At 41.6% G+C, this 24,615-nt stretch overlaps 1 long non-coding RNA gene across 1 annotated transcript; it reads right to left on the reverse strand.

Annotated features, from left to right (window-relative positions):
• Positions 1–1,501: 1,501 nt before the first annotated feature.
• LOC310756314 lies at positions 1,502–24,251 on the reverse strand. The gene is made up of 3 exons (XR_014544804.1): positions 23,704–24,251; positions 22,979–23,017; positions 1,502–1,630 (listed from the first exon to the last, which is right to left on the reverse strand). It is a non-coding gene; the product is annotated as an uncharacterized lncRNA (long non-coding RNA).
• Positions 24,252–24,615: the final 364 nt, after the last annotated feature.

Here is a 24,615-nt window from a genome sequence, read left to right on the forward strand (position 1 = left end):
CTTGTTGCTAAGCTTGTGAGTCAAATTTTCAGCTAGGCTTCTCTGAGTGCAACCAGAATTAACTGAGCTGTGCATCCTAAGTGATCATATACTCAGGAACTGTTTGAGAAATCCTAAATACAGATTAGTCCATAGCTTGCACATTTTGGTGTGATTGCTATTGCAATTGCAGTTGCGACATAGACTGTATGATGATTGGACTTACAGAATATAACTTTAGCGTTCAGTGTGGAAATGATTGCTACTTATTTGTTTATTTCCTTATTGAGTCTCATTTCATATGGAACATTTTCTGTTTCTCAAAAAAAAAAAAATAAAGAAAAGAAAAGAAAATGAAAACAAACCAGTGAGAAGAATTTTGGAAATGTTGTTTTCATAGCACTAAGTTTTATTTGGTTTCCTCTGCAAAGTGTTCTGGGGAAAATTTCCATGAAAAGAAAAGACCACACACACTATTTCCACACTACTGGATGATTACTCTTAACCAGAAACTTGGGGGATTTGTACAATTTTGAATGATGCTGAATCCTTCGTGCTTTGCCAAAATGGGGGGGGGGGAGAGAGAGAGAGAGAGAGAGAGAGAAATCATGAACAAAATTAAAATGTGTTTCATGGCAATAATGGATTGGCTAGTTCATATGACCAGGGCAAGCAAAATTGGGTAGCTCTGCCCCCAAAGCCCCCACTCTTCCCTATGACCCAACCCCTATGTCACACCTTAAATAAGTTCTTTATTTTTTTATTTAAAGTTAGTTTTGTGCTTATTAATAAAATGTCCAGACTCTTGGAGTTGGAGGAGATCTTAGATCACTTACAAAGTGTCTTTATACACATATTGTGATCAACCCATAGCTTTTCTTGGCTGCTAGTCATTGCCTTCTGTAAATTCAAAACACGGCTTCCTTTAAAACTTACTTATTAAAATTACCATAGATCCAGTATAGAAGTGATTAGCTGTAGAATTTTCAAAGCTGCCTAAAAGATACAATGTCATAATTCTCAAACTAGAATGTCAATGTTAGAAGTTGCTAAAAATTTAGGTCAGGGGGAAAGTAGGTTGGCAACTATTTTGAACTTATAAAATACACTGCCTTCTCCCAAAAGCTTAGATTTTGTTCATATATACATATCCACCAATATTTAGGTTTCTTGCATCATATGAAACATATTCATACAGCTTTACAGAACCTTTCATGTATTTTCTACCTCCAGTGCTAATCCAAATCTTTTTTCCTTTAATTAAAATATTACCTCGCAAGTGCCTTCAACCTCCGGTTCAAACTGTCAGACTCAATCCCAGCTCATTTTGATAACAAAGTGCTCATTGGTTTGAATGACAACTTTAATTAACATGGCCAATCCACTGTAATTGCTATATTATTACCAAGATATCAGCTTGCAGAATTATTTCAATATTTCGTTATAAAGGACATTCTTCTTTAAAATGTTGCTAAGGAACATTCTGGGCATGCAAGTTACTCGCTCCCCACCCCGTCTTTTTGGTTTTCAGAATCAAAAGCGACATTAGGGAAGGAAATTATATCAAAACGTTGAATAATTGGACTAACTTTCTATGACTGCAGATGTATGAGGGCCTCTTCCTTCCACAACAGCAGTGATATTTCAAAGCCTGGAACAATGAAGAAGACCAAGATGGGACAGATAAAACTTAGCACTTCTTCACACAGCACATAGTTAAACTATAAAACTCCCACATGAGGCAGCAATGACCACCAACCTAGATGTCTTTAAAAGGCGATTAGATAAATTCATGGATGAGAGAGCTATTGATGGCTACTAGCTGTAATGGCTATGCTGAGCCTCCATGGTTGGGGGTGGTATGCTTCTGAAAACCAGTTGCTGGAAACTGAGAAGAGAGTGCTCTTGTTCTGGAATCCTGCTTGTGGGTTTCTCACAGTCATCTGGTTGGCCAGTGGGAGAACAGAATGATAGACTAGATGGGCCATTGGCCTGATCCAGCAAGCTCATCTAAAGTCCTTATGACTTTCCATGTTTGATGCCATCCCAGTTTGATGCTGCCCAAATGGTTTTGGCATTTAAAATATTAAGTGGGTGGTATGGGGAGGGGTTCTTGTGGTATCATGTGTGATGGGCAACCTGATTCCGGAGGGTGAAAGGGCATTTGATTAATCCCATTTCCTTGCTTATGATGATAATGGGGGGGGGGCACCCACTGTTTCTTTCTCTCCCCAGAAAGCTGCGCAGTCCACTTTTTATCAGCCTATGGTCTAGGCTGACCATCAGCCACACAGAGGAAAAGATTGTCCTGAAAGCAATAGAAGAATCAAGGCCAACTTAAGCAGAACACATTAAACTGGATACAAATTAGAAAGGTAAGAATCCGAACCAGTGTCTGTTCTGCAATATTATCCAATAGAAGTGATACCCAAAGCCTTCTCTGCTTTCCTGCTGGATACATATTACCTAGATATCAATGAATCTGTTTAGACAGATGCCATTTTCAGGCAACGGTTATGCTGCAAAGAGTTTTCGAATGAACTGTCCCTCTTAGAACTCTGGTGGCATACGGAGCGGGTAGCAGGAAGTCACCCCTTTGGCATTCTTGTGGTCAACCCATTGTGAAATGTTGTACTGGTCCACGGAATGGAAAACATGTTTTGTAAATATGAAGCACTTAGTAAATAGTTGTTGACCTTTACTTCATGATCTATTGCTGTTCCAAACAGAATATGTGACAATATTTCATAACGTCTTGTGCCTGTAGGGACACAGGACCCAACCCACCTATCAGAACAAAAGAAAACAGGCCAATGGCCTATCCAGTTCAGCATCCTGTTCTCTCAGTGGCCACCCAGATGCCTATGGGAAGCCCAAAAGCAGGATCCTGATCACAGCAGTGCTATCCTCACCAGTAAGTCCCAGAAATGGACATTCAGAGGAATATGGCCTCCAACTGCAGAAGCAGAACTACAATGTCCAGTAGAACTTAGCGATCATGGCCAGTGTCTAAAGAATTTGTCCGATCCCTTTTTAAAGCCCTCCAAGTTGGTGGCCATCATTGCATCTAGTAGGAGTTAATTCCAGAGTTTCACTGTGTGCTGCTGTGTGAAGAAAAACTTTATTTTACCTGGATGTTCACTGGTTCTGTGAGAGAGGAAGAAAGACCTTTCTCTATCCACTTTCTCTATGCCATGCACTATGTTATAAACCGGTTATTTGCCTTTTCTCCACCGTGAATGGAGAAAGATGGGTATTGTAGTCAAGCAGCATGGTGAGTGCAACCGGTTAGCCATGCCCGCTCTACAAAGCACTAATACAGGGGACAGCAAACTTTTTCAGCAGGGGGCCAGTCCACTGTCCCTCAGACCTTGTGGGGGGCCAGACTATATTGGGGAGGGGATGAATGAATTCCTATGCCCCACAAATAACCCAGAGATGCATTTTAAATAAAAGGACACATTCTACTCATGTAAAAACATGCTGATTCCCAGACCGTCTGCAGGCCAGATTTAGAAGGCGATTGGGCCAGATCTAGCCCCCGGGTTTGCCTACCCATGCACTAATGTCTTAGGCAGCCACCAGCAGACAGCATTGAGTGGTAAGGCTGGCATTGCTTGGAAGGAAATGATTGCATACTAATTATCCCAAGTTACAAGATGTGAATCTTTGAAGCCTTTGCTCATAAGCTGCCATGCGACCCAATAAACAAGACTTGCCCCCAGATATATGGCATTAAGGTGACTTCGGATGTTGTTCAGGTAGCACTAAAAAGTGAGTTTTGTGGGCCTCCTACTTCACTCTTACCAAAGGAGACTGTCTATGCATTTCCAGCTTGTGTAGATCCCAGTGTAAGCTTCTCTTCTGGCATTACAGTGGAGGAAACTATTGTACTTATAAAGGTGAAAAATAGTCCCACTGGCTTTGACCAAATGCCGTTCTCTGATGTGCAGGGAGGTATCTGTAGTTGTGGAAATGGCAGGGTGTGTAGCAGCTCCTCTCAAACTCAGGCACTGGTTTAGACAATCACTGCCTGTATGAAATTCCTGCTGGGCTACATTTGATTTATTTGATCTTCAAAACTTATGAATTGGGGCAATATTGAGTCTTGTAAGTGGTACTCTTCAGAACTTTTGAGGAGGGGATTGCTTGCCTTTTTACTCAGCAAAAATCAAGATTACCTCTCCCTCTTCCTCTTTTTCACATCTCTTAAAGACTTTCTCAAGTTCTTCATTTACCTTTGTTTGGAATTTTCCTGGATTGTAAGGGCTCATACAAATTACTAATTGGAGGATTTCCTTCTAGCTGCAAATGACCTTTTAAAACCTGGCAGTTCTTTATTATGTCCTCTTTCCTTTCTATTGTTTCTTCTGCAGTGAGCAACTTTAAAATCCAAGGAGCAGTTACTTAAGGCTTATTCCCATTTATGTTCCTAAAGCTAATCTTCATGTCTAAAGTTGGCATTCTTCTGTTTCTCCTTACAGAATCATTACTTAGTCTAATGACCTTGCAAGGTGATTGAATGCACTTTTTCTGTTAAAAAGTTCCTATGTGGACAGAGACCTCAAATGTACAGAGAACAGTTCTGGGTGCTCAGATGTCCAAAAAGCAGAGTTACATGCTTAGGTGGGGGTCGGTCTTTTGCCAAGAGCAAAATTTGGACAAGGATTTGGACAAGGTTGTCCCTTGGTAAGCAGATTTTATTTACAGATAGAATGAGAAAACAAGGAAGAAAGGGCAAAGCAAAAGAGAGAGCTTGCGTCCCTGCGGTATCTGGGAAATCCTCCGAAAAGCAACCGAAGGACTCCTCTAATGGCCAATATGTAGCACCTTCCATGGTCTCAGTCTGTTACAGTATACTCTTTTAGGCATGGGAAGACAGGTAGGAAGTTAAAACTTTGGTATTTTGCAGAATTTCTACCTGCTAAAGAGCAAAGATACAACAAGATCCCATTATCTGCACTTTCTGGAAACCACGGAAAACATTTTTGTTCCAACAAGATGTCCCAACTGGAGAAATAGGCCTCTGCCACAGTTGTCCCCTTTGTATTGTTTTAAAATCCATCTTTTGTTATTGTTATCCATGGCTTTTAACTGTTTTTAGCTATTTCATTGTATTTTGTACATCACGGTGAGACATTTGTGGAAGGGGATTCCTAAGAACAATAAAATTTGATTAAGTAAATATAGAGGCTTCTTCAATAGTGTTTTTTGCCTGTTCTGTGCCATTGCCAGGGTTTATTAGTTTGTAAATGTCTAAAAGACACAGTGGGCTTGGAAACACAATAGAGTTTTACTGAGCATCAATTATCCATGGACATCTAACCAGGCTGCTTGAATTTAAGCCAGATGGGTGAGGGAAGAGGCCTTCACGTGATGAATTATTTGGTGAAGACACACTAAACTTTTGTCTCCTAAAAGTCATCAATGTTTCAGCAACAGTTTGGCGTACATACGAGGAGATATTAATGCCCTCATTAGCAAGAGACAGGCATTGTTTCCTTTTTGAACTTGATATGTCTGCATACAGAGCAAAAATCCCAACATAATTTATAGGAAAGCACAGCTGAGGAGCACCTGTTCTTACATTACTTGTTCTGCCCAATTAGTTGGGCGGGGAACAAAATCCACCACACCATTAGACATGAAATCTTAGAACGATAGAGCCATCAGGAAATCAGAGGTTTTGTGTTGGAATTTTAAAAAGAAATATAATGTTTAGTCTTCGAAGCAAATTCTGGTTATGCATATAAAACCCCTTACCTCTTCCATATTCATTTACAACTAGAATCCTAAAGTATGAATTTTCTCTAATTTATCTCTTGTTGGCTTTTGCTTTCCCTGTTCCCCCAGTACCAGAGCTGTTTTCTTATCCTTTAAGTTATCCTGTAACTTAAATTTTTAAAGTATTTTAAAGCAGAGTTTTTCCTGCATATAATTACTGTAATTTGCGTTACAGCAATAGGCAGAAGCTGCTTACTGGATGAGGCTATGCCAGGCTTCCTCAAACTTGGCCCTCCAGATGTTTTGAGACTCTTGGGATTGCCGATTGGAAGGCCGACGGTTTGAATCCCTGTGACGAAGTAAGCTCCCGTTGCTCTGTCCCAGCTCCTGCCAACCTAGCAGTTCAAAAGCACGCCAGTGCGGGTAGATAAATAGGTACCACTGTGGTGGGAAGGTAAACGGCATTTCCGTGCGCTCTGGTTTCTGTCACGGTGTTCTGTTGCACCAGAAATGGTTTAGTCATGCTGGCCAAATGACCTGGAAAGCTGTCTGTGGGCAAATGCAGGCTCCCTCAGCCTGAAAAGTGAGATGAGCACCCTAACCCCATAGTCGCCTTTTACTGGACTTAACCGTCCAGTGCTCCTTTACCATTTTACCTTAACTCTGAATTTAGAAATTGAAATTTGTTTGTTTGTTTGTTATTAATCAGCATCATGTATGTGCTGCCCCCAAAACACCATTCAATAAATGTAGATGTTGGACTTCCTTTCTAGACATTGTAAGACAGAACTGTGGTTGAGTTCCTGCAAAAGATAGCTTGGGCACAGCTGCCACAATCGTCAGCAGAGGTTGTCAGCCTATGAAATCTCAGTTTGCTCTCCCCTTCAAAAATTAAAGCAAAGAAAACCAAAAGCCAATGTGGTGTTGGAGTAATAGTAGTAGTAGTAGTAGTAGTAGTAGTAGTTGATGCTGCTGCTGTTTTATTTATACCCTGCCCATCTGGCTGGGTTTCCTCAGTCGCTCTGGGGAGTGTTTGAATGAGACCTGGGAGACCAGGGTTCAAATCTCCACTCAGCCATTAAGCTAAGACACTTGGGGCAGTCACTATTTCTTAGCTTAACCTACTTCACAGGTTGTTGTGATGATAAAAGGGGTAGGGGGAGAACTATGTATGCCTTCTTGAACTCCATAGGAAAAAAGGGGATAGTAACGTTATAAGCAAACAAATAAACAATATTCAGAAGCACTGTGCTTGTCCCCGCTTCAATAGAGAGCTTTCGGATTTTGACACAAGATAAACTGTTCCAAAATATTAAAATATTAAAAATTCGCAAGTCAGCCACTGGGCTCAGTTTTATTTAGAAGCATATTTGTCTTTGCATATGCCACCTTCAATTGTCAAGAACTGCCAAAATGTTTTTGAAAGGCAGGGAAAAAATGCTCCATCATTTCATGCAAGCATATAAGATAAATAGCTTGACTAGAGGAATGCAAAACTGTTATTTGTGAACATGCTTCAAGTTGTACAATCTCTCTAATAAAATGGTGAGGGGTTGTTTTTTAAAACACACTTCATAAATCAAGTTAACATGGACCAAAAAAAGAAGAAGAAGAAGTTATCAGGATAATATATCAGACATGACTTCAAAACAGAGTCACCACAGTGTAAAATAAAGACTCAAGTAGGAGCATGTGCATCTGTGAATTATTTGGATTCTTTACCTGCATTAATCACAACATGAGACACACAGCTCAAGGCAGAGCATATCCTACAACAGCTAGGATAGCACAGTAGGTTTTTTCCACATGCCTTCCTGGAAGTACCTTTGATGAAGAAAAGGAAAAGAGAGAGCTAGCTATTATTCATAATTGTTAGGAAAAAGAATGATTGGGGGAAAGCAGGTCACCAGAGCAGTCTAACCCTGCTGCTCACTCCTTGCTCCCACAGCCAAAATGTGGAGGAGAATGATGACCCATGCAAAGTACAGTCCTGTTTCTTTGCTTCAACATCCCTCCCCAATATAACTGTGCCTTCGGAAAATAATTCACTGTGGTTAAAGGCTGGAAGGGCTGCCCTTAGTCTGCTTGGTTTCCTTCCTCAGAAAAGGAGGGAGATGTTGTATGTTTAACTTTGGGGGGGGGGGCAAGGCAAAGCTGCTACTCAGAAGGCAGGAAGCTCCTTTATCTGCCTTCACATGCCTTGTTAATGGGGCCAGCCCAAGACATTTTGCCACCTGAAGCAAACAAGAAAATGGCACTCCTAACCTGGTATTCAGAAGTAGACTACCCCTGAACCTGGGGGCTCCCCAAGCTCAGAGAGAAAGTGTGAGAGAGAGCCCAGGGGGGACTGCACAGCGCTGTGTGCACCTGCAGGAGCTGAGCCTAGGCAGGCAAGTGAGTGGCTTGGTTGCCTGGCTGAGCGGCCTTCAGGCACCGCATTCGCAACTGCTGCCCCCTGCCCTGCTCATTTGACTGTCTGCCTCTGTCCATCCACCTGTCCCTCCACCAGCCAGTCTGCCTCCAAGACCTTTGTGTCCTGGGCCAGGTCCTGTGCCTCGCCTGCCCACCTGCCTGACTCACTATGGCAGTCACCACCCATTCCTGCCTTTCTCTCAGCCTGGCTGGGCAGCAGCTACACACAAGACGAGGAGCAAAGCCGTGCTCCAGCCTGCGCAGAGAGGACCAGCAAGCAGAAGAGGAGATAATACTTTCTTCTTCTGGGAGCAGACGGCAGAGCCAGCCTTGGAAGTTTTCTTGCCACAGGAGCAGAGGAGGAGCAGGCTACTGCTTGCTAGACTCTCCCTGCCACAGCTGCCTCCAGCATATGCTGCCTGAGGCAGTTGTCTTGCTCAGCGTAATGGTAGGACCAGCCCTGAACGGCACAAACTGATTTGGGGAAATAAGAATCTACCTGAAATCTCCTCAGTTTTCTCCTTGTTATTCAGTGTACACAGAATCTATGCACACCCCTAATATATGTATCAGTCTCTAAACAGAAATGTCCATTACATGCAAATTCTATCCGTATTATGACGAGAAACCACTTAGTAACTGAAGAAAATTTCAAGTTCCTGACCACTTCATAAAATGGAGACCATACCATTTACTGTTTTGCTGGCATGCCGATACACTCACTACATAGCTTTCATTCATACAGAGTCATTCACACATAGAGTGAGGGATACCAGTAAAACGTAGAATATTTTTCTCAGATAGCTGAGGCACATCCACAGATGCTACAAACCTAGAGAAGAATTCAACACAACGTTGAGGAGATTGCTTTGCCAGCACAAGTATTTCTGCATCCTTAAAGAACATTCTCCCTTCTCCTCCCCTGCATGCTGCTCTGGGGGTTCTCCCCAACCCCAACCCCACCAAGCTAATTTGGGTGGGGGCAGACAGGGGAGGAGAGTGAGGAAGCCCCATGGCACCGATGGAAGTCCTCACCTGAGCTTCTGCTAGGTGGACTGGTTAGTTAAATACAGCCCTTAATTTTCATACCACCCAACAACTGCTGCACTGCTACATTTTAAACTCTCTAAAGTTAAACATGTAAGTAAGGCCCAGCCTGCTATGCTCAATAGATGTTTTTGCAGCCTGTTTTGAAGGCAATGTTTCTTTCCTACTGCAACAGTGTCAAAGATTGCCATTTCCTGAAGGTTCACACACACACAAACAAACATACACAAATGGTTGGAAGAGCTTTTGCGCACAGTTCTGGACTTTTCTTTTATATCAAACTCTTGCTTGTACCAGGCAATCTGGGATTAATCAAGCCTTAGAATAATAGCAGCACTTAAAGTTTATTACAGCTTAAAGCAGAGAGCATTTGAGCCAACAAGAATGTGGTCTTAATTATCGTGGTTTGAATTTACAGTTTAAGTAACATAAATTTCCCTCCTTGCCACTGGGGCTCGCCTTAGGTCACCATTTTTCCAGCGTGTTACACACTCACATACACAACCCACCTCCAAACGCCGGAAGGCTTTCAAATCGCAGCGTTGGAATTCTGAGGTCAAACAAGAAAGCTGCAGTATCACAAGGCTGCCCCCTGAATTAGAAGCCCAGTCATTTCTGCATTGGGAAGACCTGAACATGACCACAAATGCAATAGTGGAATTCAGCTTGGATCCTACAAATCTGGGCATGTCAGAGAGAAAGGAATTCATTCCCAGATTCTGGGGAAAGAGGCACCACACCAGCTGTGGTGTTTCTCTCCTCTCTCAGTAAAACGCTCAAAAGCACATCAATACGCAGATGTTCCAGTTATATCAGGGTAGCCTCCATTCCCTGAAGCCTTTTCCCTGCTTAAATAAATGTCTTTGTTTTGCCTGTATATGAGGGGTGGGAGAATTTGGGGAGGAAAGTTATCGCTGCTATTTATTTATGATATATAAGGATCTTTTTACTGCTCTCCAGTTTCATCCACCGAGGGTGTGTGTGTGAATGAGAATAAAACAACATTTAAGTACAAATATATAATAACATAGGGGATGCAGGTCGCGCTGTGGTCTAAACCACTGAGCCTAGGGCTTGCTGATCAGAAGGTCGGTGGTTCGAATCCCAGCGACGGGGTGAGCTCCCGTTGCTCAGTTCCTGCTCCTGCCAATCTAGCAGTTTGAAAGCACGTCAAAGTGCAAGTAGATAAATAGGTACCGCTCCAGCAGGAAGGTAAACGGCGTTTCCGTGCGCTGCTCTGGTTCACCAGAAGCAGCTTAGTCATGCTGGCCACATGACCTGGAAGCTGTCTGCGGATGAACGCTGGCTCCCTCGGCCTATAGAGCGAGATGAGCGTGCAACCCCAGAGTCATCTGTGACTGGACCTAACGGTCAGGGGTACCTTTACCTTTACCTTTATATAATAACGTAAAAGCTACAGATTAAATAAAAAAGCACACAACACTGAGCAGGATTAAAACTGCATGTAAAATGATCAGGGAATAAGAAGGTCTTTTCTTGGCACAGAAAGAATGGTGAAGCAAGTGTCAGGCAACTGTCTCTGGGGACAGCATGCCACAAGTTGGGCACCACCACAGAGAATGCCCCCTGACCGCAGCGGCAGTGGTGGGAGGACCTGCGAAAGGCTTTTTTCATCAGATATCTCTGTATTCAAGGAGATCTGTATGGCGACGGTTGACCTTTTAAGCACCGTGGTCCTAAGCTGCAAATAACATTTGAAGTCAAAAGCAGCACTTTGAACTGGGCTCAGAAATGGACTGGGTATCGGTGCAGTTGGCATAGCACAGGTGCAATATGATCACAACACCCAGGCCCAGTTAGAAATCTGGCAGCTGCATTTTGTGCTTACTGCAGTTTCCAGAGTGCCCCAACATTTCCCCCACAACTAATGTTAAAATTACAACCCTGAACTTTCCAAAACTGACAGAAATATAAATAGATATTGATATTTTTAGTACACACTAGATCCTTCCTTCCTTCCTTCCTTTGAGGTAGAAAAGTTGGAGACCAAATGACTTGATGACTCTCTCATTTTACGACACCCAAAGAACAAAATTTGAAATCTCAAATGACTTAATCAAGAGAAGAGGTGGATAACACTATCATCTATCTATCTATATCTATCTATCTATCTATCTATCTATCATCTATCTATCTATCTATCTATCTATCTATCTATATCTATCTATCATCTATCATCTATCATCTATCATCTATATCATCTATCATCTATCATCTATCAATCATCTATCATCTATCATCTATCATCTATCTATCTATCATCTATCTATCTATCTATCTATCATCTATCTATCATCTATCTAATCTATCATCTATCTATCTATCTATCTATCTATCTATCTATCTATCTCCAGAATTGAAAAGACAAATATGGAAGTTTTCCTAATGTCTAGAAAAGTGTATATGTGCACATGTAAGACTGGAGCATTTTCCCTGTGCTTTTAAGGCTTCTTCTGCCTAGTGTGCCCTGAACAGAGATTACGGGGAGGCACAAAAGCTTTTGCTAAACATAAATTCTTTCTAGCAGAAATTCTGTCAGACCCATATTAGGATAGGTTTAACATTGTGCTCCATATTTTCCTAGCAGTTGTAGCATACTAGAATCTGGAGCAGTCAGACCCATGTTTTACTTAGGGCTCAAGTGTTCTCTTTCTCTCCCTCCCTCCCTCCCTCCCTCCCTCCCTCTCTCTCTCTCTCTCTCTCTCTCTCTCTCTCTCTCTCTCTCTCACACACACACACACACACACACACAAACACACACCCATGAAAGATTCGGGTGGGCCTCAGTCTGGACTTGCTTGATACACACTAAAGCTGTTGGAATAAAACCATATCCTGCTTACACCACTCCTCTGCCTTTTCTTGGGTCCCTGAAGCATCTTACAATGGGGGAAGGGAAACAAACTGTGCAACTTGAAAACAATGTGTGGCTGGAAGATTTTAAGCAGAGCTGGTGTCAACAGTGTGCAAACCATGGGCTGCTTGGCATCAGGGGCACTTTGGAGTGGCCAGGGACTTCTAAAGTGGTAGACAAGGAAGGGGCACTAGGGATGCTCAAGAAAGGAAGCTTCCCCAGGGAGCTGTAGATGGTAAGCAGTGTTCAACATATGCTGAAATCTTCCTGATGTCTTCCTCTGTCCTGGTGATTAACCAGCATAAGGGTTAGGTTACATCTATGCTCTATGTCTCATGTCGGTCTGTGCCTTGGGGTTGTCCAGCTGTTTGGATGTCTGTACACATGCAATGAAGCTGTGGCCCTAGCATAGCATTCTTTGCTCCTCCTTCATCACAATTCTTGGCCCAGGTGGAACAAATCTATCCCCTGTGAGTTTGTGCCCTGCAATCAGATTGTATCCTGTCTGTTTGTCAATCTACCAAGCTATACATAATCTTTGTATTTGCATTCTAGGACTTTGTGACCTTTGTTCAGTTTTACTCGAGGCATTTGTGGAAAGAGATTGCAAGGATTATAAACTTTGTTGTTGTTGTTTTTAACAACGTTATGTTAAGTTCCACAGAACTAAGTACTATTGAAGATTATTGCTGTATGACAAGGACTCACCCCCAAGTCTCATATACCAAATGTTTGGTCAGCTCTCATGACAGTAAATCACCTCAGGACTTCACAGTATGACCAACATTAAATAATAATACAGCTTAATTCTTGTTGATAGTATTTTTCATTATAATATTTCTAATATATATATATATATATATATTATTAGGGCCATCTTGGTAGTGGTGCCCTCCCTGTGGAACACACTCCCTTCAGATGTTAAAGAGTTAAAGAACTGCACAACTTTTAGAAGACATCTGAAGGCAGCCCTGTATGAGGAAATTTTTAAAGTTTGATATTTTATTATGTTTTTATATGTGCTGTAAGCTGCCCAGAGTGGCTGGAGAAACCCAGTCAGATAGGAGAGGTATAAAATAATAATTGTAATTTTAATTGTTATTGTTATTAAATAAATCATTAAAGCTGCAATCTACAGTTGCCTGGGAGTAAGACTCATTGAACTAAGTCCCACTGAAGTTAATGGGTCTTTGCTTTAGTGTAGGAATGTACTGTAATAATTTAGGCTTCATCAGCATGGTGCGGGGTGAAGCTCTAACTTCTAAATATGAAAGTTAAAATATTGCAGAAGGTGACGGGAGGGAAAGGATTGGCAGCAAGTAAGAGACAACTTCAGCTCGAGCTTTGCATTAATTTTTTCAGGCACCATGACTAATTATTTTAATAAAAACAAGCACAGTATTTTGCCAGCGGACGTTAAGTCTTTCAAAGACTACCAGGGGAAAACTCAGAGGACTTATTGGAAAAATGTTGTAAACAGATGTATTTTAACATCTGTAAGATCCTCACGCTCCGCAAGACATTAATAACTTACATTTTTTTAAAAAAACCTTGTTGGCTTTGTCTTAAGTTATATTAGGGAATGCTGCCACTTTTTGAATATTTTGAAGCTGTTAAAAGCATAAAGCCTTTGTTTGGGAAAGGGAAATTACCCTTTTATAGTGTGTGTACACACTCACTTACACACACACACCTGGAACTAAGGCCCAATTAACTCACTGAAGCTTACTTCTGAGAATTGCTTTATATTTTGAATATTTTGAATAGGATCAATCCTATGAGACATCTTCTCTAAAAAAAGAAAAGTCTTCAGTAGGTGTTCAGATCCTTGTATACTCACTGCCTGTCTAATGTCCACAGAGAAGGAATTGAACAGGGCCAAAGCATTGTTATTAAGGATTATTAAATTTCTACCCAGCCTTACTTCTATTGGAGCCCAGGTCAGCAAACAGCAAAGTCATAAATACAACACAATTTAAAATAAAACACATGAAATCATATTAAAAAAATTAAGAGCATCAAAAAACATTTAAGAAAATTCAGGTACATACACAGCTAATAAATTGCAAGGTTTTCAGAACAGTCTCCTTTGGCCATCCAATGCCTGGGTGAACAAAAATGATTCCTCCTGAATTTTAATAATGAGGGAGACAAACAGGGAGGTCTTTCCACAAACAGGGAGCCACCAACAAGAAGGTTCTGTCATGGGTCAACACTAAGCAGGCTTCACCAGTGGTGACACCACTTATTGGGCCTCTGTGATTAGAGACACTTGATATTGAGAGACAGATCTCACAGCCATTTAGGGTCTCACATGCCTAATGCTAATACATACATTGCATTGAACCTGGTAGCTGATTGGCAGCCAGTGCCATGTTTTCCGGTCCAGTGACACATGGTCCCCTGGGCTGCCCTACGCACACACTCTCTCTCCCTCTCTCTCTCCATATAATGTGACTGCCTCAGGCAGTAGATGCTTGGGGCCCTCAAGCAATAGCAAGATGCTGGCAGACAGAGCACTGTGTGCCATGAGGCTGTGCCTATTAAGCTAGCCAATTGCCCTTGGGTGTGGTGGAGGATGTTGTCCCATCACCAATGTACAAGCAAGACTCAATTGTCAGTCCATTTGGCAGCTGTATGTGGGATGCTGGGACAGGCGCCATCTTGCCCTTTGCGTCAGGCAGCAAAATGCCTTGGGCTCACCCTGCTTGTTTTCCTGACCTTTTTAACCACAGAGCCAAAATATGGAAGCATAAAGTTGCTTTGCTTGTTGGCCAAGAAAATATGGGCCTGATGATGGTGGCGAAGATGTTGCAATCATTCCAAAGGTCAGGCTTGCAACAGTCTGGAATTTTGAGTTATTCATCCCAGCACTCCAAAGATTAATTACGGTAACTTTATTGAAATGGGAATGGTTTTACAAGCCATTTCCACTTGAGCAATTGTGCAATGATTACACTACCATGAGCAAAGGAGAAAGGACCTCTTGGATGCATTAAGAGTTTGATTCTCTAATGGATTAGTGTTTTCAGGCTTGAAGTCCAAGCTTTGTACTCAGATTCCCGTTTTTACTTTATCCTAGAGCGAGTCAGCCCTGCAGCTGTACTCTGAACTTTCCCAACCCCAATTAGGAAAAATAAAAACGAAATGAACAGCTGAGGTTTCAAAGCAACCTGACTTCAAACGATTTGGTGTCTGCCCACCCCCAGCCCTTCTCAAATTAGAAAAACAGACAACCCAACCCAAAAACATGGTGCCCTAGCTAGGCTTGAAATGATTGGGGCATAGGCTCGTTATAAAGCTGAAAGATATCAGGCAAAATCTGTTAACTGTTCCATCTGTTTGCCTCTCTACTATTTCCCCAGATCTTTCCCAGCCCATATTTAGATTAGTCCGTTCTCAATATTCAAATTAAATGGTCTTTCAGCAGTTTTGTTCAAGACATCTTGCTCTTTAGTGATAGGGAGAGTGCTGGAGATGTCCAAAATAAGGATGAGAAGCTCCTCCCCCCCCCCTGCCGGCTCATTGCAGTCAAAATTTGATGGCTGTCATCTCTCCTCTCAGTCTCCTCTTTACCAAGCTAAATGTACCCAGCTCCCTCAATCATTCCCCATAAGGCTTGGTTTGCGGACCCTTGATCATCATGGTCACCCTCCTATTCTCACATTCCTGCTTGTCCACATCCTTCTAACATTGTGGTGCTCAGAACTGGGCACAGCACTCCAGGTGTGGTCTGACCTTGTATAAATAAAATGATTTATCAAAAACTGAGAATTTGACTAGAGAAGGAAGTGAAATAATAAAATGCAACTTTCCAGACAGGTGTTGTGGTCCAGCAACTGGAAATACTCTTGGACAGATACAAATAAAAAAAATATTATTATGTAAAACTGAATCTATCAAACTGGCAATTTGTGGACTGAAATACAGCTATCTTTCCAATTTTGCTCTTATTCAAATATTGTGGTGCAGTTTTCTGAGCAAGCAATTTTTAGGGGGAAAAATACATAAGGGGAAATCAATTTGTGAAAATAACATACCAAAAATACATTGTATTAAGGAAAATCCTGCAGTAACAAGTCTCAAGGTCTATAAAAAACCAGTACATTTCCTGGAAGGCCAGGAAAGGTACTGTTTTGTTCCTATAGAGCAGGCATGCCCCAAACTCGGCCCTCCAGATGTTTTGGGACTACAACTCCCATCATCCCTAGCTAACAGGACCAGTGGTCAGGGATGATGGGAATTGTAGTCCCAAAACATCTGGAGGGCTGAGTTTGGGGGTGCCTGCTATAGAGACATGCACATGCCCTTTAGCCATGCTTCTAAGGCAGTTTCAGAACAAAATACATACACTGAGAACAAAATGCGTTAACAAAAATAAAACGGTATCTATTCCTATTGACCCCTTCTCTTCCTTGGACCTAACAAGCTTCTCCTGGCAAGATGTCAGTTTCCTTTTAAATCACTTGAATAATGTGAAATTGGAAAGGCTTCTGTTTACTGGTCCAGGTTTGATGAAACAAAAGCAAGATGAGGCACAAATGGGTTGGGCAGGATCAGTTCTTTGACTGTAAGGTGATAGAAGAACACTAACACCTCACACTCTTAATCTGATAACTGATCTTGCCCCACTTAATGCCTCATCTTGCTTTTCATTAAACAGGGGCCAAAAAACAGCTTTCCCCCTTCTTGTGGAAACTTCCTTTTGTCAGACGGAGCATGAAATAAAAGAAGATCAAGTGATGTCAAACATTTTCCAGCCTTGCTTCTTGTCTTAGGCCACAAAGTTCAAAAAGAAACTAGCATAATTCATGAACGCTTTATATGTCAAATGCCAGATAGACTCAATGCATTATTTTGAAACAAACCATGATGTTCCCCTGCCTTTTAAAAATGGCTATTATTTTAAACTTTCCAGGGGAAAAGAAAGAAGTTAAGGCTTTGTGCGCATATTACATCTTCAGTATCCTGGGTTTCCTTTCAACTGAGGCACTTTGGAAACAGACAGACCTTTGAAGCTTTGTTTTCCCAGGGCTGAGATATCCTGAGGCGCAGAGGCTGAATGACTCAGGGCTTTTGGGAATAACAGGGAAGTGTCAAAGTCCCCAATAAATAGCCATCGTGTTCTTCCATAACAAAAATCAGTTTTAAAGTCCTGTACCATTTTATTTTCTGTCAACACTAACTACACCAGCTTTTCCTGTACTATATTAGGCCAGTGGACATATATCCCTTGTGATAAGAAATGAGCAAATATTTTGATAGGAAGCCATTTTGTAGTTGAGATTTAAAGTGTGGCTAACATTTCTAATATTTGCTAATAAAGCAAATTAGCAAATATTTCTAGGATACGTAATATTTCTCTCTCTCTCTCTCTCTCTCTCTCTCTCTCTCTCTCTCTCACACACACACACACACACACACACAAAAAAAAAAAACACACACAAAATTTGATTCATTTATATCCCACTTTTCTTCCAAGTAGCTCAGGGTAGTACACATGATTTCCCTGCATCTCCATTTTCTTTCACATCAACCTATGAGGGAGGTTACTGTATTTTTCTGTGTATAAGAGGAGGTGTTTTATTATAAAGAATTGTTAAAAATTGGGGGTCGTCTTATACACGGATACTGCGGGGGGGGGGGGACATGCGATTGGTGGCAATCACGAGCAGCAGATTGTAATCGGCGATTGGGCGGGTGATTGGTGGCTGCAGCAAGGCCTGCTGGTGATTGGCGGCTGCTGCAGCAAGTGGGTGGGCGATTGGCAGCTGCTGGTGGCAAGCGGGCAGACAATTGGTGGCTTCATTGAGGCGGGTGAGTGATTGTTGGCAATCCTCCCCAAGAGGGGTCGTCTTATACACGGGGCCATGTTATACATGGGAAAATAGTATAGGAGAGAGAAAAAGAGAGAGAGAGACTGGCCCAAAGGGACAAGTTCTTCATTATTGTGGTTAACTATTTTATTTTATTTAAATACCTTTATTTATGTGTCAATTGTGTTATGGCCCTAATACCTTGAAGAGTCAAAACAGCTAATGCTGCAGCTGAGGTCTGTTTCTAAACTGCTCTTCCACTCTAAGCTTCCATCCTGAAGGTGTGAAGTCTGGAAAGGACAGTTTGTTTCTCTTGACTCATGAACCCAAAGGGAGAAAACTAAAGGTTCGCCAGGTGATGGTAGCGATGGGCATATATGTCAGTATTTGGTTTCTCTCAGTTTATCATTTTTTCAAATCTTGAGTTCAGTTCTCCATACATGCATATCAGGTTGTGATTTTAAAAACCAAATCAAACCAAACCACAAATCCTCTTGAAAATTACATTATTCCACTGCACGTTCCACCTTAGTAGATGCATTTCGGAATCCCCTACTTGACTGCATTTCAAGATTCAGAGAAGTGTGAAGGGTTTCCGAAAGTCTGTACTTGAAGATCTTCTAGAAATAACAGTTAAAGGAAACCCCCAAGAGCTGCTTCTTTTTTCAAAGACACTAGGTTTAAAGTTTTTTTAATTATTGGGTAGGATCCAATGCTAGTCGTATTCTGAGTAGACTCTTTACTGTTAATAAGCATGACTGACTTAAGTTCCTTAATTTCAATGGGTCCTCTCTCAGTGGAACTTAGCAGGTTACAACCAGCTATAGTGCATGATTGCTATGTGGATGTTTAATTATGCTAAGTCCCATAGAAGTCAGAGCATATTTTTAAATGTGATTGGTTGGGGCTTCTGATCTTGTGTAGGTAGAGCAAAAATGTGTGTGTTCATCACAATGTAATGGTGCCCATGTGGGGTCTATGCTGTTTCCTATATGGACATGAGAAAGCATGTCGGAACATTTTCGGAGAATTGGTGTGATTCAGTGTTGCTCATCTGTTCTACATTTTATGACTGTATAATTTTGTGATGATAAAATAGCTTTTTTGGGACACAACCATGAAACTTATACTTTTAATGAGCTGTCAGCTTAGAAATATTCTTCTGTACTCTGATTTCTCTTCAGATTGTAGAAATATTTCTCCTTTTTAAAGAAATATTATTCTAAATAAATAGCACTTTTAGTTACCAAAATTAAACTTAATAATGGGAACCACTCGCCCCCTGTGAAAACAGGACATCTCCTCTTAATTAATTGCCAACAAAGGACATAGAATATACTAGAATCCTTGTGGTTTTCCATCCCAACTGCCCTCCACAAGTCCTTGCCTCGAATGGATCTGTTCTCAGAGGCTGAATGCCTGGTTCCTATTAAACTAATTCCAGCAGCTTACTGCTCAGAAAATTAAAGTACAACTTTCTAGCTTGTCTGCACAATTAGTTTATTACAAAGTCATGGGATATGGACATAAATTACGTTATACCCAGTATATGTGGCTTTTCAAAGGAGAAGTATGGATTTTCTAATTGTATCAGTTTCTAGCAAATTCAACCTGCTGGAGAAATTGTTCCTGAATCAACTCCTTGTCCTACAAAATGTCACAGACCAACTTCAATTTTTAAAACCAGGAAGAGCCCTGAACATTCGCTCTGAGGTTTAAAGGAATTTATTTGAACTGGCATTACAAAGAAGTTAGGGCTGTAGTAATAGGATTGTAGTCACAGGAAAATGAAGCACATGATTCTTGTCACATATGGTGCAATATATCAGCCTGTCTTGGCCCCTCAGCTTGTCTGCTTCATGTGTAATTTTGAAACAAAAGATCAGAAAACCCTATTAATCCATGAGAAAATCCTATGAATCTCCTTAGTTCTTTAATATCTTACTGCCGTGAATCATTACCAACAAGGCTCCCTGACTACCTTGATAAATGATCCTATACTTTGCAAGAATAATAAACTCGCCAAAGCAGCTCAATTTTTTGTCAGTCGTGAGCGATCGCAAAAACTAAACAATGAATGAGCACTCAAGATTAATAAAACAATCCTTATGCACTTCTATCCAGAGGTTAGCCCCACTGAGCTCAATGCAATTATTTTCCCAGGAAATTGTTACAGGGCTGCAACCTAAACCTTCCTTTGGATTAAACATGCAGACACCCTATTGTAGGGGTAACCAACCGGGTGTCCTCCAGATGTTTTGGACTCCAACTTCCATCAGCCCCAAGCAGCATGGTCAAAGCCCAGGGATTGTGGGAGTTGTAGTCTTTAACATCGGTTGGATATCTCTAAGTTGAAGACTGCTCAGAAAGTCCGCTATAATCACATTTAATTGCAAAAGAGTGAACTTTACTTATTTGTGTGTGGTGGGGGGAGTCAGGTTATGTTAAAAGGAAGCTGAAATGGTCATAACCCATAAAAATGATGATGACAAACCATTATAACAGATGGTTTGCAAAAACATATTGGAAAAGGAAAATTACTGAGCAGCTCAAAAGTTTAATACAGCGTTGCTAAAGAAGTTAATAAAAGTCAAGAAGGCTTCTTTTTAAAATGTGGAAGTCTCCCAAATGAGAACAAAAATGAGCCCTAACTCGATCATTGCAAAGGTACGGTAAGTTGATAAGGCTAGCTGGAAATATCAAATGAAAAGAGCTTGAGAAGTGCATTACTCATACTTTTAAAACCAGCAATAAAGAATGATGGCTGTGATGTAAATATATCAAAAACAGACAAAGATCCAGAGAAACGTTTGGGTTTTTAAACAAAGGAGGTATAACAATTATGAAAGGAGAAAAGGGAGGAGAATTTGAATGACCTTTTTATCTTGGTCCGCCCTACCAAGGATGCTGGAGAGATACTCACCCCAGAACTGCTTTTTCCAGGGATAGCATCTGAAGAACTAAATCTCCAGAGATGGCAAGAGATGAAATTCTTGGACCAAACGACAAAATGGAAGAAATTAACTGGTCGCGGAGTGTGGAGGACATATATCTGAAAGGTCTTAAAAGTTCAAATGTCACACACACACTCCTCACGCTGAAATCAGTCTCTGTACCAGAAGGTTGGAAGGTAACCAAAATAATCTCAATTTTAAAAGGGAGGGGAGCCAGGAAATAGCAGGGCCACCTGCCTGATATCTATCCTGTGTAAATTGATAGAATTTAGTACTATATTGTATAGATAAATGTTATCTGTAGAGGCATGTGGACTCAAATTTTGTCGCACTCCGTGGATGAAAGCTTGAGTCTGACAAAAACATGGGGGGGGGGGGCAGTGGTGACGCAACTTTGCAAGGCGGGGCAAGTTGCCACTGTCTGCCAGGGCTCTTTCCAGCTGGTGGCGGCCATTTTTATTTCCCCATACACACCTTGGAATAGCATTGCTCTAGTATGTCAAATTCCAGAGTGCTGGTGAATTCCGACATTTTCCAATTGCTTCACACTGGAATCCTCTTCTACCTTTGAAAGTCCACCTCCCACCCCAAGGATGCTGACTTTTAAGATCCACTACAGAATATCCAGGGAGACTCATTCCCCACCCGCCACAGCCCCAGTGAGTTCTGAGAGCTATGCTTTTTTTAAAAAAAGTCTTTTCTAAGGAAGTCTGCAACTGCATAGGAAAATTATACCCCTTTTGCAAAAGAGCTGCAGGAAGTGAAGTGCTCTCAGCTGTGCATCCATCCCTTTTTCTACTGGGAGTATAAACAACATTAAACAGTTTCCATCAGTTTGTTTTTTGCATCAGCTGTCCCCCCCACCCCACCCTCAGGAAAAAAAGAAATGAAATCCAATCCTCAAATTCTTTGGAAAAGGCAGAAATTGAAAGAGTGCTCATTCTTCTCTCTCTTTTTCTTTCTTTCTTTCTAGGAGCATTTTCAGACCATTGACTCCAGGCCAAAACCCCTGTAGGGGTAGTAGAGCCATCATTCATTAAAAACATGTGCAGAGCTCTGATAGATTGTGTCAAGGAATGCTCACTCTAACCAACTTTGACATTTAACAAAGAGCCTTTGACCCCCTGCTATAAATATTTAGACATTAAAATAGTCACAGAATCTGTGTATCGAGCTTCAGGACGCTCAAAAGAGTGAAAGGGTGTTTCCATTCCTTGCCTGTCGGTGCAACACGCTCACTTGAGTCTGAACATTCAGTCCCGAGTCTGTTCTTAATTATAGGAACTGTCAAATGCGGCTAGCTCTGGAAGGGACAGATTTGTCAGCAGGGATGGGGAACCTGTGACCCGCCAGATGTTGCAGGACTACAATTGCCACCACCCCTGAATACCTTAAGCCAGACACCTCCAAGCTCGGCTCTGCAGATGTTTTGGGACTACAACTCCCATCATCCCTAGCTAACAGGACCAGTGGTCAGGGATGATGGGAACTGTAGTCCCAAAACATCTGGAGGGCTGATTTGGGGGGGTGCCTGCCTTAAGCTATGCTGGGTGCAGATGATGGGAGGGTTTGATTCTAGCATTGGTACAGAATATCTGTGGGAGGGACAATGCAATATGCCTGAAAAGGGGGTCCCAGCCTTAATAATCCATTGCAATACTAAAGGTCTTCTTAGGCCTTATATTGTGTAAGCATGGAGATCTTTCACAATGAATTAAAATGTGCTGGAAACTTAACTCCTCATACTATTCAAAATCTACTATTGTTAAGAAAGGTAAAGGTAAAGGACCCCTGGATGGTTAAGTCCAGTCAAAGTCGACTATAGGGTTGCAGCGCTCATCATGCTTCAGGCCGAGGGAGCCAGCATTTGTCCACAGACAGCTTTCCAGGTCATGTGGGCCAGTATGACTAAACTGCTTCTGGTGCAATGGAACACCGTGACAGAAGCCACAGCACACAGAAATGCCATTTACCTTCCCGCCGCAGCAGTACCTATTTATCTATTTGCACTGGTGTGCTTTTGAACTGCAGAAGGTGGGACAGAGCAACGGGAGCTCACCCTGTCACAGAGATTCGAACCTCCAACCTTCTGATAGGCAAGCCCAAGAGGCTCAGTGGTTTAGACCACAGCACCCCCCGTGTCCCTACTATTGTGTAAACTCAGTGCTCACCTGTTTTTCAGAGATGCCATGTTTTCAGCAGTAAAATGCCTGCAAAAAAAAAAAATCAAGGTGCACATTATTACCATTCATATTAGAATTAATGATGACTGAGCTGGATAATCAAGCTACAACTATTGGCCTTTCTGAGCAGTAATAACTCAGTAGGATTTGAAGATGCAGGACATGCCAGTGTATGTCTGATCTGGGGTATAGAATGTAATTGGCTCTACCCCTAGACCCAACATTTTACTTCTGCCTCTTCCCTCGGGCCCATTACCATTGTGCCCCGACTCTGCTTTTCGAACTTTGGGGTTCTAGTAAAAATAAAAACTTGAAAACCTGCTGTCTGTGCAGCCTTGCCCTAGATTTATATTGTTGGTGGTTCCTGCAGGTAAGCTTATATCCATTCAATCCTCAAAATGCTATGAGTAATAAGTGTTCTCGAAAGGGAAATGAACACGGAGTTTTTTGCGAGCTTCCTGCAAAATACAATTACAGTGATGGAGTAATTCGGTAACCCACTGCTTAATCCAGAAAGAATGAGATCTGATAGAGTCGTGCTCTGCGGTTGTTAATGCAAGAGTTGTATCAACAACTCCAGGGCTGCCTGCTTTATTTATTAAAAAGGAATCTGGAGATAGGAACAATTATGGCAGATTAACCTTGGCGTGACTCCAATAGGAAAGAAATATCACCAGGGCCAAACTTTGCTCCAAATATAATATCTCTCTTACCGTTCCTGGGGTTCTGTTTGTTATGTTTGGAAGACTGAGCTGTAGTTAATTACAGGAACATGATGCCAATATTTCATGCCAACTAGGCTTCTCATGATCTCGTGCTTCGCTATAGGGAAGGTGGGGGAAGAAATCCTTTTGCCTCGATGAAGTTTCAGCAGAACTCTCTTTGATCTAATGGAACTGTTTATTTCCCACTGGCTTCCCTTTGTTTCTTTCTGTTTGGGACAATTAATGGCGTGAAATCTGAATTTTATTTATAGTGGTGGGTTCCTCTTATCTCCTCCCCCCTCAAAACCATGTTTGACTTCCATGACAAAACAGCCGTGTGTCTTACTTCCAAATTCTTTATGAAATTGCTGCTCCTCTGGCAATATATGTGTCTTCTTGATTCAACTAGATTTACCAAATTGTAAGCCTCAAGGCAGGGGGTGTCTTTTGGTTGTTGGTTTTTTAACTCATTTGTAAACAACCCCAGGAATAGTTTTTTGGCTGAGTCACGGGGTAAAGAAAATGCTTTAAACAATTAAATAAATTGTAGACACATTCTGAATTACTTTTACTAGGGGGGAAGTCCTGGTAAGCACAGTGAGACTTGTTTCTGTGTAAACATGCGTAGGTTTGTGCTGTTAATGTTTTTAAAGGTTTGTGTTTTGGCTGTCCCACTGTCCATTTGGATAAATGAATGAGGTTATACTGCGCTCAGTCAGTTAGAGGCTGGAAGAAATCAGAGGAAAGGAAAGGACAGCTTTCCTGAGTCAGTCCACATCTCTCATCGTAAGTAAAAGGAAATGAGGGAGTTCCTGGATTCATTAAAATAGAGGATCACACTGGTCTGCAAGAAAAAAAAAACATTCTGCTTTCTAGTCTGTTTATTTGGTTGCTTTTTCAAGTTTTCTAAGGTAGCAGGCA

Source organism: Podarcis filfolensis (genome assembly GCF_964270895.1).
Source record: "Podarcis filfolensis genome assembly, chromosome: 2".
Taxonomy (NCBI): domain Eukaryota; kingdom Metazoa; phylum Chordata; class Lepidosauria; order Squamata; family Lacertidae; genus Podarcis; species Podarcis filfolensis.